Below are 22,421 nucleotides of genomic sequence, written 5' to 3'. Positions count from 1 at the left end.
TATCGATACATTCTGTAAAACAGGGAAAAAATGTCTTGCTATCTATACATTCTGTAAAACAGGGTAAACATGTCTTGCTATCGATACATTCTGTAAAACAGGGTAAACATGTCTTGCTATCTATACATTCTTGAAACAGGGTAAACATGTCTTGCTATCTATACATTCTTGAAACAGGGTAAACATGCCTTGCTATCCATACATTCTTGAAACAGGGTAAACATGTCTTGCTATCTATACATTCTTGAAACAGGGTAAACATGCCTTGCTATCCATACATTCTTGAAACAGGGTAAACATGTCTTGCTATCTATACATTCTTGAAACAGGGTAAACATGTCTTGCTATCTATACATTCTTGAAACAGGGTAAACATGTCTTGCTATCTATACATTCTTGAAACAGGGTAAACATGTCTTGCTATCTATACATTCTTGAAACAGGGTAAACATGTCTTGCTATCTATACATTCTTGAAACAGGGTAAACATGCCTTGCTATCCATACATTCTTGAAACAGGGTAAACATGTCTTGCTATCTATACATTCTTGAAACAGGGTAAACATGCCTTGCTATCCATACATTCTTGAAACAGGGTAAACATGTCTTGCTATCTATACATTCTTGAAACAGGGTAAACATGTCTTACTATCTATACATTCTGGAAACAGGGAGCTAGACAGGGTAACATTCTTTTTTAATTGAATATCCACCTCCAGGTTTCAGTGCAAGGTAAGTCAGAGTTATTTATAGCAACTCCTTTTTTAATTGTAAATCCTTCTCTCCAGGTTTTAGTTACGGATTAATCAGTTATTTATGGTATTGTCTTTGTGAATGGAATATCCCTCTTTCTGGGTTTTAGTTATGGGTAAGTCAGGTAATAGTATGTTTATTTGAATTGAATTTGCCACTCCAGGTTTCACTGAAGGATAAATCAGAGTTCATTATAGTAATTATTTTGTGAATCAAATATCCCTCTTGCCAGTTTTTATTCAGGGGCAAGTCAGAGTTATTTATAGTAACTTCTTCATGTATTTTATATTCCTCTCCAGGTTTCAATGACGGGTAAGCAAGAGTTAGCCAAAGTAACTTATGTTTTAATTGCATACTCTCTCCGGGTTTTAGTGAAGGGTAAGTCAGAGTAAATTATAATACCTTATTGGTGAATTGAATATCTACTCCTTTCCAGGTTACGTTGCGGGATACATCAGATGTATTTATAATACCTTCCTTGTGAACGTCAGAGTTACTCATAGTGACTTGTTAGAAAATTAGACCTAAAGGTTTTACGTTCAGAATCAAGGAGATCGCCACTGACACTTGGAGTGATGATAGGACCGGAGTTCCAACCATAAATCGTAAGGCAAAGTAGATGATTCAGAGATTGCTAAATTATAACCAAAACCTTGCTTAATTGTTAACTTTTGGTTGTGATATTGTAATATTGCACTCGGAAGTCAATCACTCTGCAGCTTGACTGCAATTAGCAACACAGCAAGTAATCTGCGGTGTTAACTACTACAAGACTTATGAAGGATTATTGCCTTTTCCCTGAATGTGTTCACGGAACTTGGCTGGCCATACCGGTCGCCTCTGACCATAACTATGCTAAAAATACAATAATGGTAGCACAACCATCCTGCAACAAGCCGTGGAAAAGTGACTACCAACCCCCACAGTCCCAGTTATTCAAAAGACACTTTTATATGCCAACACTAAAGAAATGATTTATGAAGAATCGGTGCAACATTAATTAAGGAGACTCCAACAGCAGCCAACTAGCAACAAACCAAAAAAACAACAAAGGCAAAACAGTGAAAATAAAAACATCCTAGGCCTTTTACAAAGCACATCCAAACTGATGCAAGTAGATTAATATGATGGCAAAAACACAATGCTTTCTATGTAGTTTACTCTTTATAAATCATCTCCAGAACTGTGCACATAAGTGAGTCTGTGTGCGTGCATGCGTGTGTTGGTGAATGATTGACTCCCAAGTGCAAGTGGAATGCATCCATATATCTGTGTTGTTGACAGGGCAGTGGAGTATGGAGCATGATTGTATCTCTGTGGGGTTTGACTTATATCAAGGACTGCGGAATCATGTCCATGTGTTTTTCAGTCAATTTGCAGTCATATATTGTGGGCACCAACATGAAAGTGTTTGCAGTTGCAATACTGGCATATTTGGACAAAGGCTGGCATATTTCGGTGGGTTTTGAAATCCTTTCTGTTTTAGCTTGCTATTTTGAGTTCCGATCCAAAAATCGTCGCTCCAAGATGCCCTTTGCGGTGATTGCGTGTGTTAGAAATGGCAATAAAATAACATAACATAACCTATTTGATCAAACAAGGAATCATGAACATTTCCTTTCCAGTGGCACTTTTGGCATATATTTCGTCCCAGGCAGCATAAACAAGTGATTTACAGCACTATGCTGGCTTTTATTATTGGAACATACATCATCAAAATGGTGTACATTGCTCCTGTATAGTGTTGGTGACCTGTCTGTGCATTTGTCCAGGTTCTACCAAACCCACTATAATTTGTATCACTTTTAACCTTTTTTCTTAAAAAGTAAAACCCTGCCTCCATACCTCCGTTCAAATGCCCTCATTAGGCTTGGTCTCTTGCGGTAGTTTGGGGAAAATACGTACCTAACCTGCCAGCAAAATCACACACCCACCCACCCAGACACACGGGCACACACACACACATGCACACACACACACGGAAATGAGGGAGGTAGTGGGTAGGCATCTACATACCTTCGATCCTCTTAACCAGTTATTTATGGGGGGAGGGCGGTAATTCCTATTGGTCATATGTGCTTGTATTGTCCTGTCTGCACGCGGGCGGAGTGAACTGTAATGATGCTTTCTTTCCCCTGTTTTGATTGCCACACTCACCATAGTCACGGGAGGATAGCTCAGCGGCAACATGCTCGCCTTGTAAACAAGATGACACAGAGCAACACAGGTTCAATTCCTGGCTCAGTGCTTAGAAACCTCTGGGTATTAAGCGTGTTATAAATAACCTATCATATAATCTTGTTAGCCACCATTTTGCAGGCTAATATTTTGATAATTCTGCCACTGGTTTTAAGGCGATTTTCACAAGTGCACTGGTGCTTGTGTGCTACATGCCCTTGTTAACTGTGGGTGCATTTTGGGAATCTTTGCAGTCAAGAGGTTCATTTAATGAGTCTAGAATCTAACCTACTCTGCGATCCACCGGTGGTAACCAAGATGGATTATGTTGATGTATGCTTATATCTCATATATATCAGCAGTTATCATGGATTCATGCAGAATGTTGATAGAAGCCACGCGTGGCATGCCCAGACTCTTTCGACTGGGGTGGCCCAAGCGGTGCATTGACTTATGCAGGGGTGGCATGAAGTACGACCGCACACACACACACACACACACACACACATAATGATCATAGTTCCGGAAAAAAGGGGTGGCATCTGGGGTGGCCAATCAGATTCCAGGGTTAGCACGTGCCACCCCCTGGACACGCCACTGGTCATGCCACCAAATCAAAGGTAACATAAGGTTATGTTCAGATATAGCATCATTCTTTTGTACTGGGTCAAATCACCACAGTAGTTGCTTCCAAGTGCTGAGTCCTTGTCCGAAGTGTATTGTGCCCTGCCAGGGCACAGGGTGTGCAAATCTATGGAAAGGTTTGCGAAAATATGCAGAAATATTGTTCATTCTTCTGCAGAGACAGAGTTATGGAGGGGAAATCTGCTGGAATCGCGCAGAAATTTCAAAATCTGCAGGTGATTTCTAAAATCTGTAGGTGATTTCTAAAATCTGCAGGTGAATTCTAAAATCTGTAGGTGATTTCTGAAATCTGTAGAGAAATACGAGTCTTCGATCAGAGGGATTAAATATTCTCTATTAATAATTCTGTCCTGCAAATGTGCACTCTCTCTAGCCCCGAGGCACCAGGCAGAATAGAATGAGTACGAGGAAGGGATAGTGGAAAGGAGTTTGCAGACAGAGTGAGGGTTTCAGGAAAAAGATAAATGCTTTTATCGATATGGGTGCGTCTTTGGACAAACACAGCGCTTCTTCATAGGAAGGATGTGAAGGGTGAAACCCGTCAATCAAAAATATTGCAACGCGTAAAATACCAAAAATGTTTGCGCACGCACACACACACATTTTAGCATTTATCTTTCCCGAATTAGCTGATTGGTGCAGATCACTTGACACAGTGGGCCTCATTATAAGTTGGGTGGTGCAGTAAAAATGTGGCGGTAATACCGTTATTGCCGCATTACCGGAGTGGTGGAGAATTCTCCTCCAGCTAAGAGCTGGAGATTAATCTGCCCCCTTTTTTCCCTAAAAACAGCCATTTCTGGTAGTTTTACCAGCAGTGGTATTACAGCTGGTGGTAATACCGCTGAAATCCCCATTCATGGGGACTAACACTGCCTACCACCACCTGTAATCTGGCATTAATACCACCAGACCAAGTGGTGGTAACAGTATTTCCGTTTGGTGTTATCTCGGCGGATTTACCACCGAGATACCACCACACTTGTAATCATGCCCAGCCTCCTTAAAGTCCCAGTCCATGCTGTGTCATTCCTGTAGGAAATGTATTGTTTCTTTCAAGGGTTCTTAATCTGCCCAACATTTTCACATGTTCCTTAAGAATGTTAGGCATGTTCTTAAATTGCTTGCAATGTCTAGCGGTGGTAAGATAGCTCACCGAGTTAAGCACTCACCTAAAACAGCTGAGTGCAAGTCAGTGCTATATATTAGTGAGGTATTTAAATGATGTAACGTTAAATTAGTCAACAATAAATACTATTGTTATTGCAGAGCCTAGAAGCAGAATGAATAAGTCGGGAAGCACTATATACAAGTTTGATATTCTTGTCAATGCTGTTTATTCTCCCATGTGCACTGACATTATTTGACGATTGTGTGATCATGTCACTAGCATTTGCGGGAATTCATGCAGCATTAAGTCAAAGGTCGCCACTTGTAGAGCACACGCGACATTTTAGTTTCGTTCATTTGAATAGGTTCTCTGAACTGTCATCGCATAATTTATTTTTCTCAATTTAAACGGTGCTGCACGCGGCCACTGACCCCAGTAACCCTCTCGCGCACACATTACGTAGTGCCCTGGAAGTAGCCTCTTGCTTATTTCCGCTGGTACACACAATCGCAGGCGAGGAACAGGCTAATTAAGGGTCTTGTGTCTTGCACAGAAACCCTTTAGGCGGCCAGGCCGCATTCTCATCCCGTTAAATGGATAGAACTAGCGCCGGGCGCGGGGTCCATCTGGGTTAAAATGCCGGGAAACTTAAGTCAATCATGTCTCCCTCAACAGTCATCTGATTAAGCTCCACTGCTCAGGGAAATTAAAACTTAAAACCAGCCTTTTCATGTAGGATGCCAGATTGAACTGGCGTTTGTCCAACTGACCTACATCTGATGCAGTACTCAGAGACAGCTCTCCCGGCATCCAGTTCTGCCCCCCACCCCCAAGAAATTGAAGTGGACGCTGTGTCGCCGACTGGCAGTCGTGCTGGAGAGGTGGGGAGGTGGCAACGTGTGGCAATGAAATGTCAAGGGACCCATGTTACTGAGCACCTAATAGGTGGTGAACACTAGGGTCCTGCCTGGGATCCTCCGTTAGACCATTGGATGCTTGGCTGTCCTATTGGAGTCAGTACCGTGCCAGAGGGTGATGTTAATTAATTAATCTTTTGTAGCACGCTTAATATCGGAGACGAGTCTCCAAGTACGGGATCGAGATTCGAAGCTTTGTTGCTCCGCGTTGTATTGCTTCCAACACAAACACGTTGCCCTGAGCTATCCGCTCGGCCCGATGTTGACACGTGTAGGCTCACTGCCCCAACAATTCATCTTTACTCCTTTGTAACAGGCCATTCGACGCTCAGTGGGTTACTCATTGAGCAAAGATGATTCTTAAATCCTCCCAATTGGACCATGCCTCCGCCTGCGACTCTTGAGTAGAGCCGTGGTCACTCCCGGAGGTTGGTTATCATGTTACCTTCTAGCGTGCTTTATAGGTTTTACGCCCACTTGCTCTGTGACTAGACTCCAGCGTAACACTGGGCAATAATGTCTGCTTCTAACTTCATGTAGATGTAGTAACAATGTTGTATCTTGGTTCACAGAGGCCATAAGGCCAGCAATTGTATCTCTCTCTACTCCTGGTGCTCACCGACCATCCTCCGATACCGTTGACAAGATAATGTAGTCGATCAAAGGCGCAGTTAGGCAAGTCAGTGTCCCTATCACAAGCAGAAATCAGAATTTTCCCCCAAAAAAGCTTAGTTACATATCTCTTTGAAGCAGGGGAAAACACTGGCCCAAAGACTCCTATGGAAGCCTTGGACCAAGAGTTAGAAGGCTAATTCTATATGTAGTAGTGTCTGAGAAGTCTCCTTCAAGCAGGAATTTCGAAACCATGGCCTGGCAACGCTTGCTGGGAAAGGGGCAATTGTTTCACTGCAAGAAGAATTGTATGTTTAACAATATCGAAAATCATACATAGTAGAAACAACAAGATTGGGACAGTGTGGGTTTCGTGGGCCATGCCCCGTTCCCATTGGCTACCTAAAGAGGCTTGAAAATCGGCAGGGGAGGACTGGGAACCAAAAGAGGCCCTGGAAATCATTTTTAAAGTGGCCCCATATTAGACATGCTCAGCAAGCCTAACCCATTTCCTGTGGGAACATTTGGAAATACCACACAAAAGAGGCCCAGGGTGCAGAGGCCTACCGGGAAATCTCCAGAGTTCCTTATAGGCCAGTCCACCCCTGAATATCGGCAGTGTTCATGAGCCCATGGATAAGGAAAGGAAATGCTGTGTATCAACTACAAACTACAAATCAGGACGAGCATCAGTACCAGGTCCAAGATGGCGACCAGGGGTGTTGCTTGGTCTGGAAAAGATCAGGGGCTGAGCTAATGTCGGGACTTGCTGGACTTGGTGCTAGGTAGCATTTTGGTTGTAGCACCTGAGCTTCTATCCGGGGCTACAACCAATAGACCTGGGGCTACAGCCCCCTCATCCTCCCCCAGCAACATACCACAATGATGGATGCACGGGCTGTGAAACTGAGCAAAGGACCGCTCACCAAGCAGCAGCGGCATCTGGAGTATACGTAGATCAGTGGAGGAGGGTGATTGGCTGTGCTCGCTGTGAAACCACTCAGGCAATGAAGATTCCCACACGCATAGAAAAAGAAAGATTAAGCTGGTGTGGAAGACATACGTTTGAGGCGTATGGTAGTGGATGGTACATGGCATAGCATGAGGAGTAAACAAGAGTGTTGGAGGAGGGGCGAAGGATCAGAACGAAAGAGAAGGAGGCTGTGAGGTCAGAGGAAGAGAGAAAGGAGAAAGCAATACAGAAGGAGAGTAAATGGGAAGTGGAGAATTCATGAGTAAAGGGGAAAGGATTTGACGTTAAGGAGCCAAGAGGGAGCCTTTAGTATGAGGTGGAAAGAACATCACTTGGAGGTGAAAGAGGCGCAGTGTCCGAAAAAATGTCGAAAAACAAATGCTGAATGCATACAAAATGCACATTCCATTATATCGAACATGGGTTGCAGGGGGGTCCCTGCTGCCCATGTTTATTATAATGGGATTCGGGGGCTATCCCCCACTTCCTATGGAAGGAGTGTGGCAAGGGACAATAAAGAAAAGGACCTTGCGACGGCAGTTACTACCCATTTTAGGGGTCCGAGAAATTTGTCACTACCCATTTTAGGAGGATCGGAGAGAGAAAAGGTAAATGGCAATAAGCAAGGTAAGTAAGGAGCAGGGGTCGCGGGTAGGGGGAATGCAGGATTTTACATGTTCATTATGCAAAGTTTTCCGCTTCGCAACATTGCGTTGCCTTCTTTTCCTCTACGAAAACATCACGTATATACGAACGAGGCACAGTACAGTGAAAGAGTGGAGGAGATGAAGGTAAAAATGGAGGGACAACCAGGGAGGTGTGGGAGGAGGTACAGCCAACCGTAGTATGGCAGAAGGAGAAGATGAGGGAAGAGTTATGAGTGGGGGAGAAGATAAATACAGTATGTCACACTATTGAGGAGGAAAGGAGGAGTGAAACAGAAATGACAACCAGAGAGAAGGAATGGGTTAGTAACTAGTAGGAGGAGGTGTGCAGAGTAGGAAGCCACAGAGAGGGCTGATCGAGATCCAAGTCTGTGGAGGTAGAGTGTTCATGGTAGTCCTCCAGATGCATTCATTGAGTTAAAACTAGCACCCCCACCACGAAGGGCCCACCACAAACCTGACCCTGATCTATGAGAACCTAAGACATTATTGAAAGACAAGATTCCAGGAACATCAATGGATGCCAGGCAAGCATTTTCTATTGATTTTTAAAAAACAAATTATTTTATGTATGTACCCGGTCTTCTAGTTGTTTTCTATACATATTTGTTTTTCCCAGGCACGGCCGTGGATATTTCTTTGCCTGGAGTCCCCTTAATGTTTCTAGTTGTTGACACGGCTATCGGTGGTTTGACGTCTTATCCACCTACATATGTTCTAATGCGTGAGAGTTAAGCGTGTTGGAAGGGTCTCTACTATTACTTGTCCTTCTTTTGTCTGAACTGTCTTACCTCTATATTTTGTCAACATGGCGGCAGACAAAACACGGAGCTATGATGACAAATATGTTACTGATTTACTAGCCAGGTCCTCCCTGTTTTCTGAGGGTGAGAGTTCTCCCCTCACCAATATTAGTAATTGGGATGAGTTATTCCAAATGAAGAAACGCTTGATACGTACTGAACTCCACGGTACATTAATGTTAGAGTATCTTAGGAACAGAGTATTACCACAGGGACTCATTGTGAACAATGAGCCGAGGCTATTCCTAGATAATAAGGAGTTCATTACGAGATGGAGCTACATTGCCAATAAATGTGGGAGGGACTGGTTGATTTTAATAATAGAAACGGCGAAGGAAATGACCGAGAAACAAACCTTGGAATTGGCAAAATTAGAAGATGAAATTAAAAAACGAGTTCCCTTAGAAGCTTTCACTAAAAGGTTGGATCAAATTATCAAAGAGATGAACGATTTCAAGGAATCCACAGTGAGGGACAGGATTAGAAGGTTAAAAAAGGACATAGCCGATTACAAGCACGAAAAAGAGTTTCGCTACACACAAGAAGGCTACGTCCCAATCAACAATACGACGGAGCTCAACGAACAAATAATAAAAATGTACATTTCACGAACACTTCTTACTGCTCCCAGAGCTCAGATGAGGAGGGTTTCCAACAGGACTCTAATTATAGAATTCAGAGACGTGGCCCAGGAAGAAGTAGGGGGAGTGGTAGTAATAGATGTAGACCACAGAATTTTCGTCCGGCACAACGCGGACGTGGTCCCCAGGCTGGTTTTTTAGACCAGGACATGACAACATGGGATTACGAACCCAGGGTGACCAGGAGCAACACAGTTTATTAATAAATCTTTCCTCATACACACCGACCGAAGTAGAGAAGACAGTACTTGAAAAAGGCTTCAGGTTTGTTCCTACTGCTGCATATGACCGGTTTACGTCACGCCTAGAGGTACAGAGCCTGTTTAGGAAAATACACCTTAAACAATACTTCAAGGACAATCCATTTGACGCGGACCAGGTCAACAGTGGTCTTCATAATCCATCTACATTCTGCTCTCCTACTTCCAGTCATAGTGTGGAGTCTTTGGTTTTGGAACAAAGAGTTTTGGCTGATCTAGATCACTTAGACAGAACTTTAATGGTGCAGACTTTTCAAAACTGTTCACACCTACAACGTCAAGCCATCACTGCACTGAAAAATAATAGCTCATTGGTGATTCGCAGTGCCAATAAAGGTGGAGCGATTGTTCTACTTGATCGCACGGCTTTCATTTCTGAATGTGAAAGGCAATTGTTAGATACATGCTTTTACAAGCGATTGACCATCGATCTCACTCCTCGTCTAAAAGCTTCAATTACTATCAAGGTAGAGAAGGCTTGTGACAGAAAATGGATAACAAATAAAGACGCTGTTTTTCTGGTTAAGAGTGATCCGAGAATCCCGGAATTTTACATTTTACCTAAGTTCCATAAGACCTTGCTTAACCCACCAGGCAGACCCATAGTATTGGGCACGAATTCACTACTGGAACCTCTAGCCAAATTTGCAGATTCTTTTCTTAAGGGTTACGTATTCTATATGTTGGATGACTCCTTCTAATTCAACTTTGCCCGACATAGTGGGGCCATTATTAGTAAACACAGTATGGTTCTGCCTACACTAGGTTGATATGTAAGTGTTTTTTTTACCTATTCCGTTTCTATCTAATGGGGATTATATTCCTACAGACGCGAGATCTGGCACTATTTTATGAATTGAAGCACCCAGGTGAATTTTTTAATTTTTTATTTTTCCTTTCCTCCTTGTAGGGCGCAGTAATACTAACAATACTTGGATACACGCGTGTCTACGTACTTAGAAATTGATCACGTCGCCTACTTTTACCGAACCACTATCGGTCCGGATTGAGTAAGTGCTAACATGTGGTATTTTCTTTGTTGGATTGAACAATATACCATTTATTAATCAAACCTGTGGTAATTGATGCCTGTCTGGATCCGCACTCAGATCTCTTCATCTATTGAGTATAGTTTGACTGGTTAGGTAAGAAGTGACTAGTTCTAATTTAGTTTTATTCTTGAAACCATTTATTGGGACCCTTTCCAATTGCTTGACTCTCTCACAGTGGACAGTTGGTTTTAGAACTCCATTATTGCAGTACTTTAACCCCAGTGGTCCTCCCATTTATGATTGTGACTCTACTTGTGACTGTACTCGTTCAGTGGTCTTTTAGGTCCTCGGACCTCTATATCCAGCCCATTGATAGAGCCGGATTATAATTTCATTGTTCCTTTCTTATTTATTTTGAATGTGAATTGTGATTCTTACTTTCTTGTTTAGGTGACAGACCAAAACATTGATGCAGTGCTTTGTGACATTCCAGTATCACTTGACTCCAGAGACGCCCGACCTCTCTCTTCCCTGATGAATTTCCTATCCAATTATCCAACAACGAAGATGGAAAGAAACATGTCGGCTCTTCGATGGGTCTCTTATTTTCTTGTCAACTAAGCTGACAAACGTTGCCTCTCAGTTGTGGGACGCTCCGGTCCTAGCAGTATAGTAGGACTACTGACTAGGTGTTGAAAAATTGTGTTTAAAAAGATTTTTTATATATATTTGTTGCGTGATGTAATTTGTTTTCATGCGTTGTTAAGTCTATGTATTTTGACAGCTTTGACCAATGTATTTTAAGCATGCGTGAGTGCAGTATGGATGGAGTATTTGGAGATATGAATGGATGTGTTTTAGTTGCTTGTGGCATTTTGTGGTCAGTTAATATTATTGTACAAATCTGATTTGTATATACTTTTCTGATTTCTATTTTTCTATCATGTTTTTATGATTGATATATTATAAAATAATTGTAAGAAATTTGTCTCAATTAATTAAAAGATATCTATTTTTTCATACATGTTATGGTAGTGAATTGAATTTTTTCACTTTCCTGCATTTTATATATGTTTTACAGCACTGTAAGAGAATAGGCTCATTGCGAGCATTGCCTCTAATTGGTCTGCTACCTGTACAAGTTTATATATCCCGGTCTTCTAGTTGTTTTCTATGCATATATGTTTTCCCAGGCAGGGCCGTGGATATTTATTTGCCTGGAGCCCCCTTAATGTTTCTACTATGAGAACCTAAGACCTTATTGAAAGACAAGATTCCAGGAACATCAATGGATGCCAGGCAAGCATTTTCTATTGATTTTTAAAAAAAAATGTATTTTATGTATGTACACATCATATGTTGATAGGAACCTACACGCCTCTATGGCTGACAACTAAAATCGCAAGTAATGCGAGATAGCTTCTCTCACGCACACATTGGTCACCAAAATAGTCAACATTCGATAATGTGCAATGCGCGGTTACAGGAGACAGACAATGGCAATGGAATGTCCCCAAAGCTGACTGCAACACTTGGGTGTTACGGGATATACATATTCTCATCTCACATATACACCCGGCTCCCAAAAACGCATTCACACAACCAATATATAAGTTGTACACATATTGGCAATAACAAAGGACCACAGGCTGACAGCTAAGGGATGTATACTATTTGACCTTTTCACAATTGACCTCGAGAGAATTGACCTCAGGAGAATTTACCTAATTTAAAAGGTCAGTTAGGACATATATGCAGGGGGAAACCCCCCACAACACCCCACCCAATCCAAAAAAAAACACAACTCCCCTTAAATTATTTATAATCAAAATCCAACCCAAAACATATATAAAAGAACTAAAAGTCAATTGTGCAGAAGGTCAATTAGGACCACTATATTTAGGTCAATTAGGAGAAAAGGTCAATTGTAAAAGGTCAATTTGTGTAATATCCTTAAAACACGTCAAACCAGATAATGCCTTAAGGCGTTGCTCTAAATGATCACATGTAATGTCACTTATTTTTCTTACGTGCACACATGCAAAGTCAATGCTCCCGTGGCTGATTATTGCAAAATACAAAATGCCTAATGGCACAGGCAAAACTAGCCCAAATAAAACGTGCACAGATCAACCTATTTGTACCTTTAAAACTACCGTAAATGCAGGTAACTGTTTTCAGGTTTTAAAACTAGCACAGATAAACTAGCACAGACATATGAAGCATGTCCACCAAGCTGGTAAGGTAAGAGTTAATGCAAAGATGAGGGTCAATGAATGACTATGTTTAGTGCCTCCTTCTTTCCATTTACATTGCACCTATCCATCGGTAGAGTGACATTTCACCTTCTTCCCCCAAAAGGACAGAACACACACAAGCGCCTAGCAGTCAGCTAGCACAAGCTTTAAAATAACGAACACTGCCTTGTCGAAAAAAACAATTCAGGATTGAGTCTATTTCACTTTTGACAATCGCACAAAAACAGAATGGGATTCGCTGCAATTCGTGTATCTCATAAGGCAACTCGTAAAACTGTCACCTCAGCAGTGTGATTCCCCATGGCAACATGATATGATATGGTATGTTATTTATAACGCGCCTGTACACAAGTGTTTCTAAGCGCAACAAGACAAGGAGGGGGAAACAAAGGGAGGACAAACCTAATGATCTTACTAGGCCTTGTGTCATTCAGATCGTGGAAGTGCGAGAACAAGAAGTGCAAGGATAAAAGGGGGAGTGGGGAGAAGTGCCAGGGAGAGAGAAGGGGAAAACGAGGCAGGATTGCTATGAGTAAGTGCAGCCAGGGAAGCACGGCTCTGGGCATGTGCAAGGTACTGTAGAGGTTAGAGTTACAGCCCCTAAGTGCATGGTAGGCCTGGAAGCTGTGCAGGGTGACTGATCAGGAAAGAGCCTGATACACAGAAGACTCTGAGGGTAGCCAAGCAACATGTCAGTACAGCAGACAGGTAGGTCATCAGGGGTGGGAGAGAGAGAGAGAGCAGAGGAGAAGACAAACATTTTGAGCTGCTTCTGGGATTACAGGTGGTCCGGCTCAAGTTTGAGAGGGGAAGGCAGGCCATTCCATAGGGAGACGCCTGCAGAGGAGAGAGATATACCCCCCCACTCTCTGCCTGCAGTAGTGTCTGACCCTTATAGAGTTGGAGACAGCTGAGCGGAGGGCTGAAGAAGGAAGGTGCTTTGGAAGAGACCGATGGACGTAGTGTGGGCCCCAGCCCCAGATAGCCTTGTGGACAATGCAAAATGTCTTGAACTTGATCCTTGCAGCCACCAGAGAGATTTCAGAGCGGGAGAGATACGATCCATTGGCTTGAGGCCAAGGATAATTCTCGCAGTCCTGTTCTGGATTAGTTGCAGAGTGCAGAGACACAAGGAATGGTGCCGCCCCACTCCATTTCTGAAACTGTTCACAATGGAACGAACAGTTTTATTCGAGGTAGCTGTGTGCAGGCACAGCAACAGCCGGTCGAAGATCCTGGACCCGTATTAACATCAAAAACACTTTCTACAGGTCCTCCTGTGCAGAACCGTGTGGGGTAATCATGCCCAGTGTTCTTTCCTCTAAACACCTCAAACGCCCAATTGCCAACGTCATCATTTTCAGGGCAGGAGCGGGACGAGCAGAGCTTCATCTCTGCCAGTTGTGCCCTTCAGGCGAGAGCCACATAGGTTCTTGGCTCTCACTGACGCTTTGATACACCAGAGCACTGAGCAGAGGCACCAGAGCACTGAGCACAGGCATGTTCATGAATGGATGAACGCTCCACAGAGGTGGGTGCATACACTCCCCTCCAAGACACATGATGCTCCACGGAGATGGTGCTAACTCACCCCTCTTTGGATCTCCACTGTTACCGGACAGTCGCGACCGCCTGAGTCAGGCTGATCCCACAGCTCCTCTATCTGCCATACGTCATAAAGGGAGATGACTGTTACACAGACACCAAACTCTCCTACGTCAGTCACACATGGAGAAAGCACAAATTATACGGCATGTAAGCTCCTTCACCCTTGTATTTGGGACTCTCTTCCGGCAGTGGTATCCTGCTGCTGCTACTCCCCCCACGGTAGTACAGGTTCCTTCACCACTAATCATTATATGTTACGTTACGTTCTGTCCTAGGGGTGTACCTTGGTCTAGTTGCAGGGAAGCCGACAGGAATCAACAGCACCACAATCTACACTGGAACAGAGTGGCCTCCTTCTTGATTCCTGTCTGCTTTCATGCAACTACACCAGGGTACACCCCAGCGGCAGGACGTAACAACCTTCAGATTACATGCTGTTTCTAAGCTTCTGCCTCTGCTGTGGAGGAGGAATTTATAAAAAATAAATAAAGAGAAATGCTGATGCCAACTATTGTTCTTACCTTGGGGCTCACTATTCAGGAAGGGGTTTGAAAAGACTCTTGGCAGCATTCTGTTTCTCACATTGTGAGTAGTCCTGGCTTTGGGGAGTGGCAAGGTTCACCTGCAGAGGCCAGAGCTGCCCTGGGGCAGTGCTTATTGGACAGGAGGTGATCTACCCTGTGCACAAAGCAGGGGGCAATCATAGTGGCCTATCATAGGACAACCTTGAGCGTCTGTGTACCCTTCCAACTCTACAAGCCTAGTAGGACAGAACAACCCTGAAAACGAGGAGCACGGTCCCTAACCCCTTTGTGAGACCCTAGAAGGCAATATATGGGCAACACGTCCCGATTGAGAGTGCCGGAAACTTCTTATAGGCAGACAAAAACATTGAACAGTAAAATGGACCGCTGTCAATATTAGCAAAACGATTTCGTACCATTTTGCAATGGTGTTTTGTTACAGTTTCAGCTTTCACCCAGCTTTTCATTGGAGTCCTTTCACATTTCTTGTGGGGCGTGTGGTAAACTCTGCTTTCTCACTGACCCAATCTTTCCGGTTCACGCCTTCGCAAATGCTAAAGGATCACTGCAGGAAACAAATTTACCAAAGCATATTTCTTCTTAAGAGATGAAGGGCCTGAGAATGGCTTTCACCCCCGCTATATGGGATGGCCATGGCCGGTAATGGCCCTGAAGCCTGCCAACCCACCACCCCGAACAAAGATAGGCCCGAGCAAAGCACGGGACGAGGCAAGGGATATGGGCCATTACCGCTTATGGTCACCCCCACAGCAACGGTGAAAGCCATTTGCACCCCAGGGTTTAACCCAGATGGGCGTGGCTTAAAGAACATTATGCCCGCTGTCATAGGCAAAAGGAACTACGTCCCTTAGTCGCTTTTCCATTTCTATGGTGGCCAAGAGACGAGATGAGCACCGGGACTGGAGTACAAAGCTCTGGTCTGGCAGGTAAATGGGCAGGAAGGTAGGGGGTGGGGAAGGGGTTGGGCTTGTTTTGGGGGTCTGGGGAGGTGGGGAGGCAACAGAAAGATGCTCCCTGGTGCTTTTCGACATTTAAGGGGGAAAAAAAAGATGGTGCCGCCCGGAAAGGGCCTTGCGTCGCTGGAACAATGGGTGGAGAATGTGTTTTCTCCCCCACTGTTCCAGCCACCTGTTTGGCTGAGCGCCCTTCCCCGGTGCAAATTTAGTTTTACAATGGCGCAATCCCATTGAACAACACTTTGTAAATTAGGCCCAGAAGACATAAAGAAGTGCTGACCTAGAACTCAGTGGTTGAGCAAGATTAAGAGCTGGGTTTTAATACTGAAAAACTGAGCATCAGGTTCCATTATTCAAGCGTTCTTAACCAATTCCTCCATTGAATATTTTTGACCTAAACCAGCTATCGCCTTGTACAGCCCATCATTGTTCATGGACCACCTGGCGTCCTATCACTTTGTACTCAATTTGTAGCAACGTCCTCTCTTGTAACGATATTCGCAAACAAACATCTCTCGCTGCAGACGACTGTGCATCGCTCTTCACGACAAGAAGTGCTCAATCTCACTCACAAGAGACGTGCATTAGCTTATGTATGATGATGTAGAGGGCATGGACTGGGGGCGGGGCACTATATTAAAAGATCCGATTTTTATGTCTGCCAGATGAAGCAACAATTCAAACAAAAGGATAAATAAGTTGTTTATGTTTGAAGATGCTCTCCTCAAAGAAGAATTACATTTCTCCAAGTTATGAAATCCATACCGATCCCAAGCCATATCATAGAAGGACAGAATACAAGTGTCCCCTATATTCATTGCAATTAGGAAGCCTTTGCATTTGGGAACTGAGCATGTGCGCCGCCATCCTTAATCTGACACTGCGCTAAAATGTTGCTAAAGGAAATCCGTGAGTCCATGGTGGATTGACAAATGTTGCAGACATTTTACCCTAACATCCTAATGTTAAAACTGTTTTAATAAGTATACATTCTTTAAAGTTACAAGCATTTTAATGTTGGGGTGAGTAGTTTGAGAAATGACATGAGCACTGTCGCAATTAATTAGGCAGTCTCACTCAACTCGGGGAGTTCCGTTCCCCCCCAAGCAAGGTGGCGCACATTCAAAGGGCTTACACAGATTCAGCTTTAGTGAGGCCTCCAACCCGTCTTGCAATGCCCCAACAAACACCCTGTATAGCCCAAATGAGCTAGGAACCAGGCCAGTGTACAGGAAGAATATATATGTATTTATTCAAGGTTTGACAAAACGGAATATCCAACAACATCAACCACCAATGCTGCGGCAACAGACAATATCACAACCCCAAATTACTTTCTGTTATTAAAACAACACAGGTACAATTTTGAAACATGAAGTCACAACTTACATCAGATTTAATTGCAAATTAACCAATAGAAAACATTCACAATAAAATGGAAAAATCGTTTCGGCTTGATATGGGATGGCAATGTTTGAGAAGGAAACTGAATGGGAAAATCATTTTTTAGGCTTTGATTTCAAAGGCACAGTTGGGGAAAGGAGCTCAACTGGGTAAATCGTTCTCAAATTGTATTTAAAAGACAAGGTTGGGAAAAGGAATTCAGAGGGAAATCGTTTTTCAACACACATTCAAATGAGAATCAATGCTTGGTCATTCTGGTTTGGGATGCAAGGGAATAAAGGAGGAATTTCATTTTGCACCCAGACTCCCTCTAGTTCCTCTGATTGTGTCCCAGCCATGGGTGTAATTTTAGGGGGGCATAGAGGTGTTTGTCCCTCCCAACTTTCATGGCTCACCATTTTGTCCCTATTCATTTAGCTGGGGCACCTTTTCTTGGCTGTCTTGTCCCCCCCAACATTTTCAGCAAAGTTGCTCCACTGGTCCCAGCTAGCTTCTAGATTTCCCTATCACTGTCTACAATGCAAGGACTGAGGCATCTATGCTAGTTGTTCCTCACAAGAGCCCGGCAGCAGGCTACCTCTCGGAATCAAGTGGAAAAGCCCTGTTCTGCTGCAAAATTGACCTCTTATAGGCCTGATGACACACCTACATTATCATAATTCCCATGGTAAGGATTGGATAGCACTCTCCCTTCACCTCCCACCAAGATGCCCAATAGCTGCTGAGGGGTCTGGGGGGGGGGAAATGATGTAGGCTAAGGGAGGAAAAAGATTTGTCATCCCCAAAAATTACATGTGGGATTTACCCTTTTGGGTTCTGAAAATCTAACAGCATGGCTATGCAAATTTTTCTGATAACTAAATAAATCTATATATTTTGTGATTCTACATTTTATGGTGAGTCAGAAAATACTCATTTTATTTTGACACACCCTTCCTGGGCACAGTCACCATTGTTAGTGGTTTGCTGCTGCACCGCAATAGTTACATCTCTAACACTACATACTTCCAACATTAATTTCACTGTCTATTAATCTATCAATATTTCCAATTCCTCAGATTTATAGAAATGCCAGAATCATAATTATGTACATCACACAAATTTCATTTTTACATGGTGCCAGCTGGCTTTTATCCCCTTTAAAATGGACCCGGTGGGCTTGATAGGACACCCGATGCTCTTCTTATTTGAACAAATGTATTCAATGTTTAATCAATGGCACTGCTTCAGAGGTGCTCCCAGTTTCACTCTTACAATGTCCCCCACCAATTCTTAGGTTTCTATCTCTCCTTAAACATGTGACCAGCCATCTGCTCAGGCCAATGTTTATTCTACCCTCTTCTCCTGAGCTTCAAAGGACTGTGCTCAGGGCTAATGCACCATTAATGAGGAACCTGACTTTAAAGGTCATTTCTGTTGGTTGTGTTATCTGTAAATCCCCTAATTTCAAGCTACTTCGTTGTATATTTTAGCATTTAAATTGACAACCAGACCTTCTTCTCCTAGGTGTCCTCAGCCAAAGGTCTTGAGTTAAAAGTTTCAAAGGCACAGACATTTCAGTTTATTGGGAAAAACACCAACTGCACCCATACTTCAGAAAATACAGCTTTTAATCGACAAAATGTGCTTACATGTACAATTTTAGCATTATAACTAGGCCTGCTGTTCCTGAATGCAATCTTTCTTTTCTACTATATTAGAATAGAGGTAGATTCACTATTAATCTGGTATACACAGATAGGCCACAGTTACATAAGAACCAGTGTTAATTTATGCAAAAACGAAATAGGCCTTTCCCTATACATGTTGTCATGTCATGTGCTGAAATTAAGGCCCTTTATTCCTCATGAAGGCAATTTGTCATTTGACTTTAATTTTCAACTATAAGGCATCAATCCTGCATTTTAGCTTTGAAATGCACCGTATTTCAAATGTATTTATTCCCTTTCATGTGCATTTTGGCAGCCTTTAATCGGTCACATGTGACCTTACACTAAGTCAGCATCTGCAGTGTCACATGTCCTTGGAATCCATTGGACGCAGTTAACAATATTTCAGTTCTAAGTCTCACTTTCCTTCAAATGAGTGCGTGTACATTCTAACAAAATGAAGGGAGACCCATTCTCGCTCATTCACTTGGCCGTATGTTAAAATCACTGTTTTGTACTGGCTTTTATATTTCAATGGAACTCCACACTTAGCCAGCTTCACTCTCACAATGGGGCCTAGCATGGCCTCTCCTTCTCTGTCGCTCTGGGACTGGGTTGTTACCCCCCACCCCCACATCACTAAGCTCAGTGTGCATTATGTACTTGGAGATTCAAGTATACAATACTTTAATTACTGACATGTTTGTCAAATATAAAGATCTTGTGTCCTTCTTATTTTCTAAAAATGCTCTTTCATTTTGTACAAAGCAGTATGGGACCCTCACTGATGCTATTAGCTCCTTTTCCCTTTTTGGGTATTTCTAAAGAAGAGTGCACCAGACTGTATATCTTTGCATGTTAACCTATCAGAAAACAATATATATAGTTATGATATGATATGGCATTTATAAGACACCTATCCACAAGTGTTTCAAGGCGCAACGAGACAGGGGAGGGGAACAAAGGGAGGATGGACAACGATCCTACTAGGCCAGGTGTCATTCAGAGCGCGCAAGGGCGTGGGCAGAGGTCAGGGAAAGTGCTGAAAATGGGAAAGATGATAACAATAAGTAAGCAAATGGCCACACGTGGCAAGTGCAAAGGTAAGTGTGGGCGTCAGGTGTCAAGGACTAGTAGGGACTGTAGGGATACAGAAAAAGTCCCGAAGTGCAGCGGTTGCCAGGTAGGCAGTGCAGGTGTGCGGTGCTGGCGGGAGAAGGAGAAGGACCTGGGCCCGAGATCAGAGGGTGTCCAGGTAGCCAGTGCAGTTCAGGTTAGCAGGCAGGAGGTCAGCAGAGTAGAGGGGGAGAGAAAGCAGAAGCAAAGAGAAAGGTTTTGAGGTGCTTCTGGAACCGGAGATGATTCTCCTCTAGTTTGAGGGAGGCAGGGAGGCTGTTCCAGAGGGAGGCACCAGCCGAAGAAAGAGATCTACCACCAACTTGTTGCTTGGCGAAGCGACCTACCCTGAGGGAGTTGGAAGCGGATGAGCGAAGAGCTCGAGAAGGAAGATATTTAGGAAGAGAGAGTTGAAGGTATTGAGACCCCAGGCCCCAGAAGGCCTTGTGAACGATGCCAAGGGTTTTGAATTTAATCCTTGCATCTACTGGGTGCCAGTGCAGAGATTTCAGTCCTGGAGAGATACGATCCCTGGGCTTGAGGCCAAGGACAAGTCTCACAGTCCTGTTCTGGATGAGTTGCAAAGGGCGGAGAATAGAAGCAGGCAGATTTAGATAGAGGCTGTTACAGTAGTCAAGCCTAGAGAGGACCAGAGCTCTGGAGGCAGTGAGCTTCAAGGCGGAAGGTAAGGAAAGGAAGAATACCTCTTAGGAGGTGCAACAGGTAGTGTGACTTCATAGAGACATCAGAGATGTGAGGAGAGAAGGAGAGTGTGGAGTCGAAGATGACCCCGAGGTTTTTTGCCTTGCCGGTGGGAGCAGGAAAAGGGTGAAGAGAGGCCGGCCAGAGAGCTGCAGGGAAGGAGTGAGCGGGTGTGCCGATGAGGAGAATCTCGGTCTTACTGGCATTAAGGCAGAGGTCATTGTGGCACACCACTCCTGGAAAGCAGACAGACAGTCTGAGATGAGGGAAGGGGCGGAGGAGGCCGAGGGTAGCCTGAAAATGAGCTGAGTATCATCCACATAGCACTGAAAGTTCGGGCAGAGAGCGGCGATGCGGTGGCCAAGGAGTGCCAGGTATTGGTTGAGTTAATCTAGGTTTTGATCAGTTGCTTTGCTCAGTAACAGAAATGTAAAGTTCTTGAAAGTACTGAAATGTAAATTGGAAGTTATCTTTAGAAATGCACAGGGGTTTGAGGAGGATTATTCACAAGAGCTCGAGCGAGCGGTTCCATGTGAAAATCTCACTACAAAATCACATTAGGGAGCCATTCTTTTTTTCCTGAGCGCTAAAGTAATTTCCCCAAATATTATCTGACTGGTGCTATTTAGTATTCTAAACCCCAGGCCAAGAATATGTGGGGAATGTGTTTGATTTTAGTCAGGGTGGAAATAAGCGCAAATGTTGTCCCCTGTCGACATTTTGCTTGACGACACTTTGACTAGATACAATCGAGCGTAATATGAAAAAACGAGGAACGTGACAGAGCGTGCCACCTGGGAAAATGTTGAGATAGCAGCCTTGCATCCTGGGGATTGTAGGCCCATAATTCCTGCATGTAAATATAACAGCTTTTACGAATGGCCTTGGACTGGTGGAAGGTACTCTCCTGACCTGGGTTAGTTGACAGCTTTGCACGACGTGCATTGAGAGCCTTTGCCAAGGGCACATTAAATGACTCCAATAATCAGCTAATGAAAAGGAAAATTGTGGAGAGATGCCGAAAAATGAGCATTTGAACGTAATCACTATGGCCAATGGAGGGCAGCGACCCATGCATTGGGGTGTTTTTGCCTTGCCGGTTGACCTGAAGGACTGGTCAACCTAGTTAGTTATAGGGCTATTTTAACAATTGATGTTATTGGTAGGCCAGATGGCATCCGAATGGGCGACCCATGCATTGGGGTGTTTTTGCCTTGCCGGTTGACCTGAAGGACTGGTCAACCTAGTTAGTTATAGGGCTATTTTAACAATTGATGTTATTGGTAGGCCAGATGGCATCGAATGGGCAATATGTTTGATGGCAGCATGTTAGTGGTATCCGAAACAAAAGTGTTTGCTGCAACACTGGAGCAGTCCGACATTTCGCCAAATCCACGCAGGCGCGTTGACGATCCCAATGGACACTTCTTTGCATATCGAGGGCTTATTTTTAAGACCGCTCCTTCACCTGTTCAAATTTGGAGATAATCTTCATTTAATGAGTGATCCGCTACAGCAGATGGGGCCAAACGCGGGGTTCGTGCCAGTCAAGTTATCCCTCCAATATTCGCAGAATGGTCAATGCACCCCTTACCTGGTTCCCCAGCTGGAGTTGGATAGTGGAACATATAAC

The sequence above is a fragment of the Ambystoma mexicanum genome, chromosome 13 (genome assembly GCF_040938575.1).
Source record: "Ambystoma mexicanum isolate Mex_15411 chromosome 13, UKY_AmexF1_1, whole genome shotgun sequence".
Lineage (NCBI taxonomy): Eukaryota > Metazoa > Chordata > Amphibia > Caudata > Ambystomatidae > Ambystoma > Ambystoma mexicanum.
This window is presented reverse-complemented; position numbering follows the sequence as displayed.